At 48.7% G+C, this 13,350-nt stretch overlaps 1 non-coding gene across 1 annotated transcript; it reads left to right on the top strand.

Annotated features, from left to right (window-relative positions):
• Window positions 1-9,791: 9,791 nt before the first annotated feature.
• On the top strand, window positions 9,792-9,973 carry LOC120987375. Its single transcript, XR_005775999.1, has one exon. It is a non-coding gene; the product is annotated as a U2 spliceosomal RNA (small nuclear RNA).
• The last annotated feature ends 3,377 nt before the right edge of the window (window positions 9,974-13,350 follow it).

The raw sequence follows: 13,350 nt of genomic DNA, 5'->3' as shown, positions 1-13,350 counted from the left end.
TCCAGTGATGTTGCAGCTCTGAAATATGGCCAAACTGGTGGCAAGTGGCATCTTGACAGCTGCACGCTTGACTTTTCTCAGTTCATAGGCAGTTATTTTGCGCCTTGGCTTTTCCACACGCTTCTTGCGACCCTGTTGACTATTTTGAATGAAACGCTTGATTGTTCGATGATCACGCTTCAGAAGCTTTGCAATTTTAAGAGTGCTGCATCCCTCTGCAAGATATCTCACTATTTTTGACTTTTCTGAGCCTGTCAAGTCCTTCTTTTGACCCATTTTGCCAAAGGAAAGGAAGTTGCCTAATAATTATGCACACCTAATATAGGGTGTTGATGTCATTAGACCACACCCCTTCTCATTACAGAGATGCACATCACCTAATATGCTTAATTGGTAGTAGGCTTTCGAGCCTATACAGCTTGGAGTAAGACAACATGCATAAAGAGGATGATGTGGTCAAAATACTCATTTGCCTAATAATTCTGCACGCAGTGTATATATATATATATATATATAGAGAGAGAGAGAGAGAGAGAGAGGTAGTATACAAATGTATACCACTTGGTGATTCGAGAAAAAAAAATTAATTACTGCTTTTTGCTTACAGCGTCCAAACTGCTCACAATATGAAAATGTATACAAAAAGAAAATAATGTGCAGATTATTAATTTATAGAAAGGAGCAAAACGTAAAGCCTTCATTGATGCCTTTAGGACTGAGACTGTCAAGGCGGTAAATCTACCTGGTGTCCTCTTGAAGGAGAACTCTATCCAAATGGCCTCTTCGTGCTGCAAGGGTCTGGGGTCTATGTAAAAAGACCCTTGAAGGCTTTACGTTTTCCTCCTTTTTATAAATTATAATTCTGCACATTATTTTCTTTTTGTATACATTTTCATATTGTGAGCAGTTTGGACGCTGTAAGCAAAAAGCAGTAATTAAAAACTTAGTTATATGAGTCCCTACTGATGGGGCTGCAGAACATTTTGGACATTCCCCCCCTCCCTCCCCTATTTTTCTGAATGATGGTTGACATCCCCCTTTTGTGCCTTTTTATATATAGTTTTTAATTGGGTTATCCTGTTGTGAGTGAATCCAATATTGTCGCTCAAATGGCGTAATATTTAATATGGTGATAGAATATATTATAATATATTTGGTTATAATAAGATCTAATCAATGCACATTACTTGGTGATATGCCTCTAACTCACTGAATAATAAATATGCTTATATTATCGGTAACGATTATTGGTTATGAATTTGGGCAGATCTTTAAAAATCACTAAATAAAAAGATATATATGTACAGCAGGCTGGATTTCCATCCTGCATTTGTGGGAGGGGCATAGGGTATTTACCTGCCGCACGGCCTCTCCAGGCTGTCGGCATCTCTTGGTGGTGACGTCATTCCGGCGCGACTTCCGGTTCCGGCTTCCTCAGTGCGTGCGGTCCTCAGCTTGAGTATCACGGCGGCGCGATCTCCCCTGCGGCATCGGTAAGTTCGGCTTTCGGTTCCTGCAGGTCTCGGGTCACGGCGGCGCCACCAGCCGGGTGCACCGCATCTTCTCATCACGGCTCACCGTGCCCCCCACAGTTTGGATATTCAGGTCTGTCACTCAGCTGCTCCGCTGCCCTGCTGGCCACATGCGGGTCCAGGGATACACCACCCGCACACCTGAGGCAAACATGCTCCCTGCTCTGCGATTGTAGAACCACACAAATTAAGTATAGTCATGGCGCAATAGAGGAGACTTCATAAGTTATTTGAACCACAAAATGGTGTGAAAAATGTGCAAATGATGCCATAAGATGTATTTGCGCCACAGTTTGTTCTCAAATATCATCCAAAATTACAGTAGTACCTCCTCATGTAGTAATACTGTCACAGCACGTTTTACACGTGCTATGATTCACCTGACGCTTGTATCTGCCCCCACAAGATTCGCACACCAGTGTTATTGCCTTACCGCATGAATAACAATTGTGTTCATCTTGGCTTGCAGACTCACGCACGTTTCTGGCGCCTCTTCCAAATAAATGTTGACCTTCAATGGGTCATACAGCATAAGCAAACCGGCATCCGCATGGTTCCCTCTGTCCTGGGCCTCCCTGTGCTTGCTGTGGCCCGGCCAGCGGCCCAGCTATCACACTGGGCACCTCACCGTTTCCTGAGACATAGCATCCACGAATGCCCTGGGTCTCTTTGGTCTGGGGGTGACCTCCCCCGGGTCCAGGTGCCATGCATACGTGGGTCTGGCCCGGCGGTGGATCCCCCACGCATCAAAAAAAAAAAAAAAATACACGGTCACACATGCTGGGTTAGTCCATCCTGTCGCCGGACATAACCTTTTCCTATTCATGTCCTGTCTGCCTGATACGTTCAGGTCCTCTCGTTTGTCCTGTTTGCCTGATACGTTCAGTTCCTCTCGTTTGTCCTGTTTGCCTGATACGTTCAGGTCCTCTTGTTCGTCCTGTTTTCCTGATACGTTCAGGTCCTCTCGTTTGTCCTGTTTGCCTGATACGTTCAGGTCCTCTTCATGTCCTGTTGCCTGTTACGTTCAGATACTCTTCGTTTCCTGTTGCCGGATACGTTCAGGTACTCTTCGTTTCCTGTTGCCTGATACGTTCAGGTCCTCTTCTCGTCTTTCTTGCCTGATACGTTCGGGTCATCTCGTTTTGCTCGTTCGTGCGTCACACCTTGTTACATCTCTCTCCGTTCCATGTTTTGTGCTCATGCGCCTGGCCTAGGTCGTACCTCCTTTCTACCGTCCTGTCAGTTAGTCTTCTTCCACTATCCTCATGTTTTTTCTAACTGCCTATCACGCCAGTCATACCTCTTTTTCCAAGGCTCAGGTTGGTGCCCTATTCTACCTGATACGCTCAGGACACGTTTTTGTTTCACCCGAGCCTTTCCCCGTCGCCTGGTATCTTTCAGGTCATTCCGCCTGGTCATATATGTTCATATATGTTCGGTCCACCTGATACGTTCAGGATGTTTTTTGTTGGTCCACTGCCTGGTACGCTCATGTCACCTCGTCTCGGTCTCTGGTCTCTTTGTTTCCTTTCACTCAGTCCGCCACCCCAGGCATGCCTTCTGTCCACTCATCACTGTACCAGGCACTTGCCACTCATCTCCACAGCACGTTCTTCTTGTCTTTTCTCCAGCGCCAACCTCTGGCGCGTCCCTGTTATCCAACCCGATCATCCTGCACCGTCTAATTTTTGTCAAGAATTGCCTGACACGCTCAGGTTGTCTTTTCTTTTCTCCTCGTCCAGGTCATTCGTCTTTCCTGATCGTCATTTACGTAAGTTCCCTTATCAGAATGTTATGGGTGCATCCCTTCACGCAGGTACCAGTTAAGCTTCTTCCTCACTTGCCGATCTCAGGTTCACGGGGTGTGAAGTTTTCACCCTTTTCGCGGCCATACCCGGGCGTTTCGACTGCGGTCAGTGTTCCATTAAAAAAATTCCGTCCTAACCCTTCCTTGGCTTCAGGTAAGTTCCAAAAAAAAAGTGTTGTATGGGGTTTTTGGCATTTCACTTCTGGTCCTCCCAACAGGGTCTGGCTCGAACGTTGTGCCCATACTCAGCGGTATCATGTCCCACGTGTCCGACATAGAAGACTCGATGTCTATCCCGGAGTCAGCGATCTCCGAAACAGCCAGCCGCGCTTCATACAGACATTGGACTATCCCCAAGTTGATCACTGAACTCAAAAAGAAGGGGATTCGCCACTCTGCTTCAGCGCGAAAGGCCGAGCTATACCGCTTGCTTTTTCCCGAATCACCCAGGGCTCCCGAACCACCCAGGGCCTCCGAAGATCTGGTGTCCATGTCTACCATTCAACTATCCCTGACCCAACTCCACGCGACCATCAACAATTTAGCGTCATCAATTTCAGACATTGATTCCAGGGTCCAGGCCATCGAGAGCAAGGGTTCCACGTCTCCTCCTCCCCCAGAACCCGAAGCCGATCCTTCAACTTCCCGGTCCAACGCCCCAGGTACAAGTCTCGGCACCCCCGACATCGCCCCCGCCTTCTTCGTGCCAGAAAATATCAGGCGTGATATTCTGGCAGGAAAGGACATCAATTTAGCCGCCATCCTGATCTCCACCCACGACACAGTCGAAAACCGAACAATTGCCTGCGGTGATGTATCGGTAGTGCTCAGATCTAAGGATGTCCGCCTCAATAGGAAGCTTTCCATCCCCGAATTCATGCTGACCTTCAGCCTATACCGAGACATCGTGTGCTCCGTGCATCCCCACCGCAGGGAAGAACTAGATACATACCTGTATAGAGTCACCGAGTTAGGGTACAAATACGCTCCGCTTTCTATGAATACCACCGGTCATTTTCTGCAAAGGCAGCAGCAGCATTCCTCCAATATCAGCATGTCACTAATTGGGCTGTCCTGACATGGAGCTCTTTTGCAGGCATTTTGACGGCCAGAAAGCCCCAGCTTGTTCCAACTGCCAATCAGTCCTTCATTCTTCCAATTGGTGCCCCCACGTCTCCAACCCACCCCCTCCCAGGCCAATCATCAACACCGGAGTACAGAAATCCAACCCTTTTTCGGATAAACTTGGTCGTCCCATCACCTTCTTAGGAAAAAATCAAATCTGCAATAATTTCAACTTAGGCTTCTGCAGTTACAACAAGTGCAAAACATTTGCTCCATCTGTTTTAGGGCCCACCCTCAGTCCTCCTGTTCCCAGCGAACGGCTAAACGCTCCTGACTAGGCGGGTCAACATCGACCTGTTACTCTCCCTCCTCCAACAGCACCATGACCCCAATTTCGTTCTGTTCCTCAAAAAGGGTTTTTCCGAGGGTTTTCATATAGGGTTAGTCACCCTTCCGCAGGTCACTTGTGAATGCCCCAACCTTCTCTCATCCTTGGCAGACCCTGCGGCGGTGGACGAATTGTTGGAGGCAGAATTGCAGAAAGGCTTCATGATTGGCCCATTTGTTGAATCCCCCTTCCTCGTGTACCGGGTTAGCCCCATAGGCTTAGTTGTAAAGAAATCTTCAAATAAAAAAAGATTAATTTACGATCTGTCTGCTCCTCATGCATCCAGCACCCCCAGCCTCAATTCTCTGGTCCCGTCAGATGAGTTCTCCATGCAGTATTCTTCTCTGGACGAAGCCATACAACTCATCCTACAGGTCGGAGCAGGAGCTTGGTTGTCAAAGGCAGACATTTCGGATGCCTTTAAGCTGCTGCCAATCCTGCCTCACCTGTGGAAGTTTTATGGCATTAAATGGAGAGCAAAGTATTATTTTGCCACCCGCTTGACGTTCGGGTCAAAGAGCAGCCCCTGGCTCTTTGATCAGTTCGCCCAAGCACTTCACTGGATCCTGGTCAATCAGGCCCATTGTCCAAGGGTGATCCATTACTTGGACGATTTCCTGCTCATTGAGCAGGCTGAACACGTTCCAGACAGGCTGGACAGCCTTCTTAGCCTGTTCAGTAACTTGAACGTCCCAGTGGCCCCCTCAAAGGTTGAGGGCCCTTCCAGGGTAATCACCTTCTTAGGTATCACCCTAGACACCATCAAAATGGAGGCCAGACTTCCCTTGGACAAGTTAATTAGGCTAAAGGACTCAGTGGCCAGGCTCGTGGGTACCCGCACGGTGTCAAAGCTGGAACTCCAATCGTTGTTGGGGTCGTTCAACTTTGCCTCCAGGATCATGCCGCAGGGCAGATCATTCACCTCCGGCCTACTCAGACTCCTCCCAACGGCTTCAGATCAGCATGCCCTCATCCATCTCGAACGCGATGCGTTGGCTGATCTGGCCATGTGGTCAGTTTTCTTGTCCAGCTGGAACGGCATCTCTCTCTTTGTTCCCCAGTGGAACGACGCCTCTCCCTTGGTGTTTTCCGATGCTGCCGCATCCCTCGGTTTTGGAGCCATTTGCGGGGACCAGTGGTTTGCGGGTCCTTGGCCCGCGCAGGTCTCTTCAGATCAGGAGGCTGCCAAATCCTCTCCCCTGCTCGAAGTGTACCCCATCGTAGCAGCGGCTCTTGTCTGGGGGCAGTCATGGAGAAATAGGCCAGTATGCTTCATGACGGACGACCAAGCGGTTGTCGACATCCTCGCTAGGGGCAGGTCCGGCTCCCCCAAGGTCATGCGTCTAGTTCGCAAACTCACCTGGCTGTCTTTGCAACAAAATTTCCACGTCATCTGTAGGCACATAGAGAACACCGCAGCCGATGCCCTTTCCCGATTAAACTTCAATTTATTCTTTCAGATCATGCCAGGAGCTCGGAGAATTGGAATCAACCCTCCAGGGTTCGAAGCCCTGATCATGGATTAGATAAGTACATTTCGGCAGCCCACGGTCTCATCCACAAGTCACTCTTGGCCAATTCAGCCCGGAACTATCAAACTGGGTGGAACACCTTCAAACGATTTTCACGCCTTCATCCTAGGGGGGACAGGGACAAGGTCTCCTTCGTCCTGGCCTTCTTGGCGTACTGCCATAAGGAGCTCAGGTTATCTCACAACACCATCAGATTCTACCTAGCGGGCATCCAGCATCACTACATGATCAATCATCCCAGTCATATCTCCTTCTTTTCTTCCCAGGCGGTCAAAGCAGTCCTGAGAGGTATCCAGAAGCTCTCCTCTCCGTCCACTCCCACCAGACAACCAGTCACAGGGGATTTATTTCAAAAGTTTTCTGCCGCCCTAGATGGTAATCCTTTCGGGCCATTCAAAAGTTTGATCCTCAAAGCTGCCCTCTACCTCAGCTTCTATGGGTTCCTCAGGCCAGGGGAGTTCTGCTGCACCTCAGCCCAAAACTCAGGGGCAGTAATTAGTCAGCTCCACCATAGTCTCGACCATTTCATTTTCCTCCTACCTTCTTCTAAAACCTACCAAGTCGGTCCACCGGTTCAGATCGAGTATTTCAATTCCTTCAATCCTTGGTGCCCAGTGGCAGTGCTCAACCAACTGCTCTCCACTGTCCGTGACAGAAATCCCGACAGTCCCTTACTGCCATTTCCCGTGCTCTCACTGACTTCTGCGCAGTTCGTCAAACATATTCGCACTCTAGCTTCAGGTCTAGGGTTTCACGCTGCCTCCATATCCGGGCACTCCTTCTGGATCGGGGCCGCATCCGCGGCATCCAAACATGGCGTCCCAGCTCACATCATACGCAAAATGGGACGGTGGCAATCTTCATGTTTTTCCCGTTACATTCCACATCCACAGGTCGAGATCGCCAAAGCTTTTTCTAATTTGGTGCTGTAAATTTCTCAATCAATAAACTGCCTAAATTCATGTTTTGCCCCCTTTTCTTGGCTTACCCGCGTACATGGCTAAAGGCACACCACTAGCCAAGTTAGGTTCAATCGTATCCAGTTCTCTCACCTTCGTCCAGTACTCCTCCCGGATCCTTGACCACAAATATATTTCTATGTATTTCATAATTTGGCCACAATAGGATCTGATTAATGCACAGTAATTGGTGACATGTTCTAAAAACTCAGTAAATGAAAGATATATCTATTACTGAGGGATCTAGTTTTTGTACTTAGGAGCATTTTCTCGAATCACCAAGTGGTACACATTTGTATACTGTATATATACAGTATATATAATATAGTTAAAGGATTTCAACCAATGTACTTATCTATTTTACTGTCTATCATCCTAATTGATCTATAAGTTATTAATAGGCATAGTGTAAAGCAAAAAGGGGAAACTTAATTTGCAGTAGGCACAGTAATGTGTCATTCAGAGACTAAGTCTGAGCGCAGCCACAGTGTGAAAGCAAGGGAGTGTATGGAGGCTAAGTGTTGACGCAGGCGCGAAACGGTGCTGCTTCCTACAGTGACCTTCAAGTCCATGCGCAGTCGCACTGGGGGTGAGCGATGCTGGCGGAGGGTAAGTCCATGTGCCGACATCTAGTGCGCAGATGAAGTCTACACACAGCCGCAGTGTGACAACAAGGGAGTGTATGGAGGCTAAGTTTTGATTCAGGTGCGAAGTGGTGCTGCTTTCTATACTGACCTTTAAGTCCATGCGCAGCCGCATTGGGGTGAGCAGTGCTGGCGGAGGGTAAGTCCGTGCGCCGACATGTAGTGGGCAGCTGGTCATCAGAATACTGTCACAAGGGTGTCAAAAGCCACATCTGACTCCGTTATACCCGGGGTCAGGAAGTCGCAGCGGGTGGCTGCGCGCTCTATGTCTAAAGATAGTGCTGTTTCTTAATGGTAGCTTTCTGAGTTTGCCTTGCAATCCTTTTTGGCTCCATCAGGGATCCGTAGCTTCTCCTCCTCAGCTGTTTCTTGTCCAGCAATCCCAACCTCCTTATATTCCCCTCTCCCACTTCTCTGGTTGCCAGATATAGAGCTTCCTGCCTGGACTTCTATACTGACCCACTGGAGCTGTGTAGCTGTGATTCCTGGTTGTCGTTCCAAAGAGTTACCCTCCGGATCCCTGTTGGGCTTTTGTTGTCCGCTGTTGTCGCCCACCTGGGATTATATGTTTTGTCTGTATTGTCTGTCCTCTCCTTGGTGTTTTCCTTTAGTGTTAGTGGTGCGGACTAGTGTTCCCTATTCACTACGTAGGGCTCATCTCAGGGATAGCCAGGGTTTAGGAACGTGATCGGCGTACGGGTGAGAAACCCATCTAGGGACGTCAGGGCAGTCAGGTGCCAGCCTCAAGGTGAGTTAGGGGTCACCACCTTTCCCTCTTCCTTGGACAGGGCCTTCCCATTTCCCTCCCTTTGAGTCACGTATGTGATCGGCACGCCGGTCATGACAGATACTTCCCACTGTGGATGACGTTGGGGAGCGTCATCATTACCTTACGAAGTCTTACTGGTAATTAGAGATGTCGCGAACATAAAAATTCCCGTTCGCGAACGGCGAACGTGAATTTTCGCAAACGGGCGAACCGCCATAGACTTCAATAGACAGGCGAATTTTAAAGCCCACAGGGACTCTTTCTGGCAACAATAGTGATTAAAAAGTTGTTTCAAGGGGACTAACACCTGGACTGTGGCATGCCGGAGGGGGATCCATGGCAAAACTCCCATGGAAAATTACGTAGTTGACGCAGAGTCATGTTTTAATCCATAAAGGGCATAAATCCGCTAACATTCCTAAATTGTTTGGAATAACGTGCTTTAAAACATCCAGTGTGTGTATACGATCAGGTATGATGTTGTATCGATCAGGTAGTGCAAGGGTTACGCCCACTTCACAGTGACAGACCAAACTCAGACACACCAAACTCCCCGTTTAACGCACCGCAAACAACCGCAAACAGTCCATTTGCACAACCGCAAACTCCCCATTTGCACAAGGTTGGATATCAAGCTAGCCATGTCCCGTTCCTTGTCCTCACTGACGTCATTGAATGTCTTTTCCTCCACCCAGCCACGTACAACACCAAGGGTACCTGAAAGGTGACAACAAGCCCCCTGGGAGGCCTGCTGTGGTTGGTCTTCCACCTCCTCAAAGCCACCTTCCTCCTCTGACTCCTCTTCTTCAGACTCCTCTCTCTGCGTTGCCGCAGATCAAGCAATCGACGACGACGACAAGGCTGCTTCTGGTGGTGATGGTGACCACAGCTCTTCCTCTTCATGCTCATCTACGGCCTGATCCAGCACTCTCCGCAGGGCACGCTCCAGAAAAAACGCTTATGGGATGCGGTCGATGATGTTGCCTTGGGTTTGACTGACCACGTTTGTCACCTCCGCAAAAGGACGCATGAGCCTACAGCCATTGTGCATGAGCGTTCAGTAACGCGGCCAAAAAATACCCAGCTCCGCAGAGGCTGTCCTCTTTTTTTTTTATAAAAGAAAAATCTGTTCTTAACAGTTTAATCTCTGTTTTGTCCCCTATCAGGGGCCGGTGAATGGAATAGATTTTAGGAACATGGAGATGGAAAAAGATGCTTGGTCGGTCCTCCTACTTCCAATTTGGGGCACTGCGCATGCGCCATGTAGTGTACTGTGCAATCCCAATATGAGTGGTATGTTAAGTAGTACTATTCCTATCAGTTTAATCCCTGTTACGTCCCCTATTAGGGGACGTGTATGGAATAGATTTTAGGAACCGGGAGATGGAAAAAGTTGCTTGGTCGGTCCTCTCACTTCCAATTTGGGGCACTGCGCGTACGCCTTGCAATGTACTGTGCCACCAGATATGAGTGGTGTGTTAAGTAGTACTATTCCTATCAGTTTAATCCCTGTTACGTCCCCTATCAGGGGACGTGTGTGGAATAGATTTTAGGAACCAGGAGATGGAAAAAGATGCTTGGTTGGTCCTCCTACTTCCAATTTGAGGCACTGCGCATGCGCCTTGCAAAGTACTGTGCCACCAGATATGAATGGTGTGTTAAGTAGTACTATTCCTATCAGTTTAATCCCTGTTACGTCCCCTATCAGGGGACGTGTATGGAATAGATTTTAGACAGCCGCAAAGAGTTGTCAATAGTTGACACACTCATGACATAAATTTTATTCCTCTATGCGTCAATCTTGGTGTAGTGATGACTGTGCTCGTGCGCACGTTTGGGATATTGCAGGCGATGGGGTTTTTTCAAAGCCTATGGTCGTGCTGAGGTAGTTCAGTGACCGTTAAGTGACCCAGAAAACAATGATTATGCAGTGCGGGCCCATTGTTGGCCTAGTAGGCTTTAATGATCACCTTAGATGATCACAAAGAAAATTTATGTTTTTTCTATGCAAAATTATACAGCCGATCGCTTTTGGTCTGTTCACAATGAAGCAATGACCTTATCATCTGGGGTGTGCCAACATTGCCATTGCTAACACACTCATAGAGGTGGTCGCTTCATTGTGATACGCAAGCCCCTTCACCACAACAAGGTAACGATCACGAAGGGGAATTGACACATGTATGTGCCTTTTTTTTTGTTTTGTTTTTGCAGCCACAGTGCAGCACCAGAGGCCAGAAAAATTAGGCATGTACACATGCCTGAAAAATTTGGTATTGTTGCAGCCACTTCTGTAGCAGCGGCCAGGAAAATTTATGTTTCTCAGGCAGAAAGTGCACTAAAACATTGCGGCTTGAACCCTAGTTGGTGGTGGATAAGTCACGCAAGTCATCCGGCATGCAGAGATAAAATACAGCAGCGTGTGGACCATTTTTAGCCCAAGGCAGCTTATCTCATCAGGCCTTTTTTAGTCAAATGTATCGCCCACTGTCAGTCCCTTCGGGATTCATGCCTCATTCATCTTAATAAAGGTGAGGTAATCTAGACTTTTTTGACCTAGGCAACTTCTCTTCTCAGTGACAATACCTCCTGCTGCGCTCAAGGTCCTTTCTGACAGGACACTTGAAGCGGGGAAGGCCAGAAGTTCTATCGCAAATTGGGATAGCTCAGGCCACAGGTCAAGCCTGCACACCCAGTAGTCAAGGGGTTCATCGCTCCTCAGAATGTCGATATCTGCAGTTAAGGTGAGGTAGTCTTCTACCTGTCGGTCGAGTCGTTCTCTGAGGGTGGACCCCTAAGGGCTGTGGCAATGCATAGGACTTAAAAAGCTCTGCATGTCCTCCATCAATAACACGTCTGTAAAGCGTCCTGTCCTTCCTGGCGTGGTCGTGGTAGGAGGAGGATTACTTTCACCTCTTCCCCTGTTAGATTCCTGTTGTGCTGTGACATCACCTTATACGCTGTGTAAAGCATACTTTTTAATTTATTTTGGAACTGCTGCATCCTTTCCGACTTGCGGTAATTTGGTAACATTTTAGGCACTTTCTGCTTATACCGGGGGTCTAGTAGCATGGCCACCCAGTACAGGTTGTTCTCCTTCAGCCTTTTTATATGAGGGTCCCTCAACAGGCACGACAGCATGAAAGACCCCATTTGCACAAGGTTGGATGCCGAGCTACTCATGTCCCGTTCCTCGTCCTCACTGATCTCACTGAAAGTCTGTTCTTCCCCCCAGCCACGTACAACACCACGGGTACCAGATAGGTGACAACGAGCACCCTGGGATGCCTGCTGTGGTTGGTCTTCCTCCTCCTCCTCAAAGCCACATTCCTCCTCTGACTCCTCTTCCTCAGACTCCTCTTCCAGCGTTGCCGCAGGTCCAGCAAGCAATGCTGATAAGGCTGTTTCTGGTGGTGATGGTGACCACAACTCTTCCTTTTCATGCTCATCTACGGCCTGATCCACCACTCTTTTCAGGGCACGCTCCAGGAAGAAAACAAATGGGATGATGTCGCTGATGGTGCCTTCAGTGCGACTGACTAGGTTTGTCACCTCCTCAAAAGGACGCATGAGCCTACAGGCATTGCGCATGATCGTCCAGTAACATGGCAAAAAAATTCCCAGCTCCGCAGAGGCTGTCCTAGCACCCCGGTCATACATATACTCGTTGATGGCTTTTTCTTGTTGGAGCAGGCAGTCGAACATTAGGAGTGTTGAATTCCAACGTGTCAGGCTGTCGCAAATCAAGCGCCTCACTGGCATGTTGTTTTGCCGCTGGATATCTGAAAAGTGCGCCATGGCCGTGTAGGAACGCCTGAAATGGCCATACACCTTCCTGGCCTGCTTGAAGACGTCCTGTAAGCCTGGGTACTTATGCACAAAGCGTTGTACAATGAGATTCAACACATGTGCCATGCACGGCACATGTGTCAACTTGCCCAAATTCAATGCCGCCAACAAATTGCTTCCGTTGTCACACACCACTTTGCCGATCTCCAGTTGGTGCAGAGTCAGCCACTGATCCACCTGTGCATTCAGGGCAGACAGGAGTGCTGGTCCGGTGTGACTCTCTGCTTTCAGGCAAGTCAACCCCAAGATGGCGTGACACTGTCGTATTCGGGATGTGAAATAGCCCCTGGGGAGCTGGGGGGGTTCAGTTGATGTGGAGCAAGACGCAGCAGCAGAAGAGGACTCAGCCGAGGAAGTTATCGAAGAGGATGGAGTAGGAGGAGTAGAGGAGGTGGCAGCAGGCCTGCCTGCAAGTCGTGGCGGTGTTACCAACTCCTCTGCAGAGCCACGCATTACATGCTTGGCAGCCGTCAGCAGGTTTACCCAATGCGCAGTGTAGGTGATATACCTGCCCTGAGAGTGCTTTGCAGACTAGGTATCAGTGGTCAGATGGACCCTTGCCCCAACACTGTGTGCCAGACATACCATAACTTCCTTTTGCACAATCGAGTACAGGTTGGGGATTGCCTTTTGTGAAAAGAAAATTTCGGCCTTGTACCTTCCACTGCGGTGTCCCAATAGCTACAAATTTTTTGAAGGCCTCAGACTCCACCAGCTTGTATGGTAAAAGATGGCGGGCTAAGAGTTCCGACAAGCCAGCTGTCAGACGCCGGGCAAGGGGGTGAGTCTGCGACATTGGCTTTTT

The sequence above is a fragment of the Bufo bufo genome, chromosome 1 (assembly GCF_905171765.1).
Source record: "Bufo bufo chromosome 1, aBufBuf1.1, whole genome shotgun sequence".
NCBI classification, from domain to species: Eukaryota; Metazoa; Chordata; class Amphibia; order Anura; family Bufonidae; genus Bufo; species Bufo bufo.
This window is presented reverse-complemented; position numbering and strand designations above follow the sequence as displayed.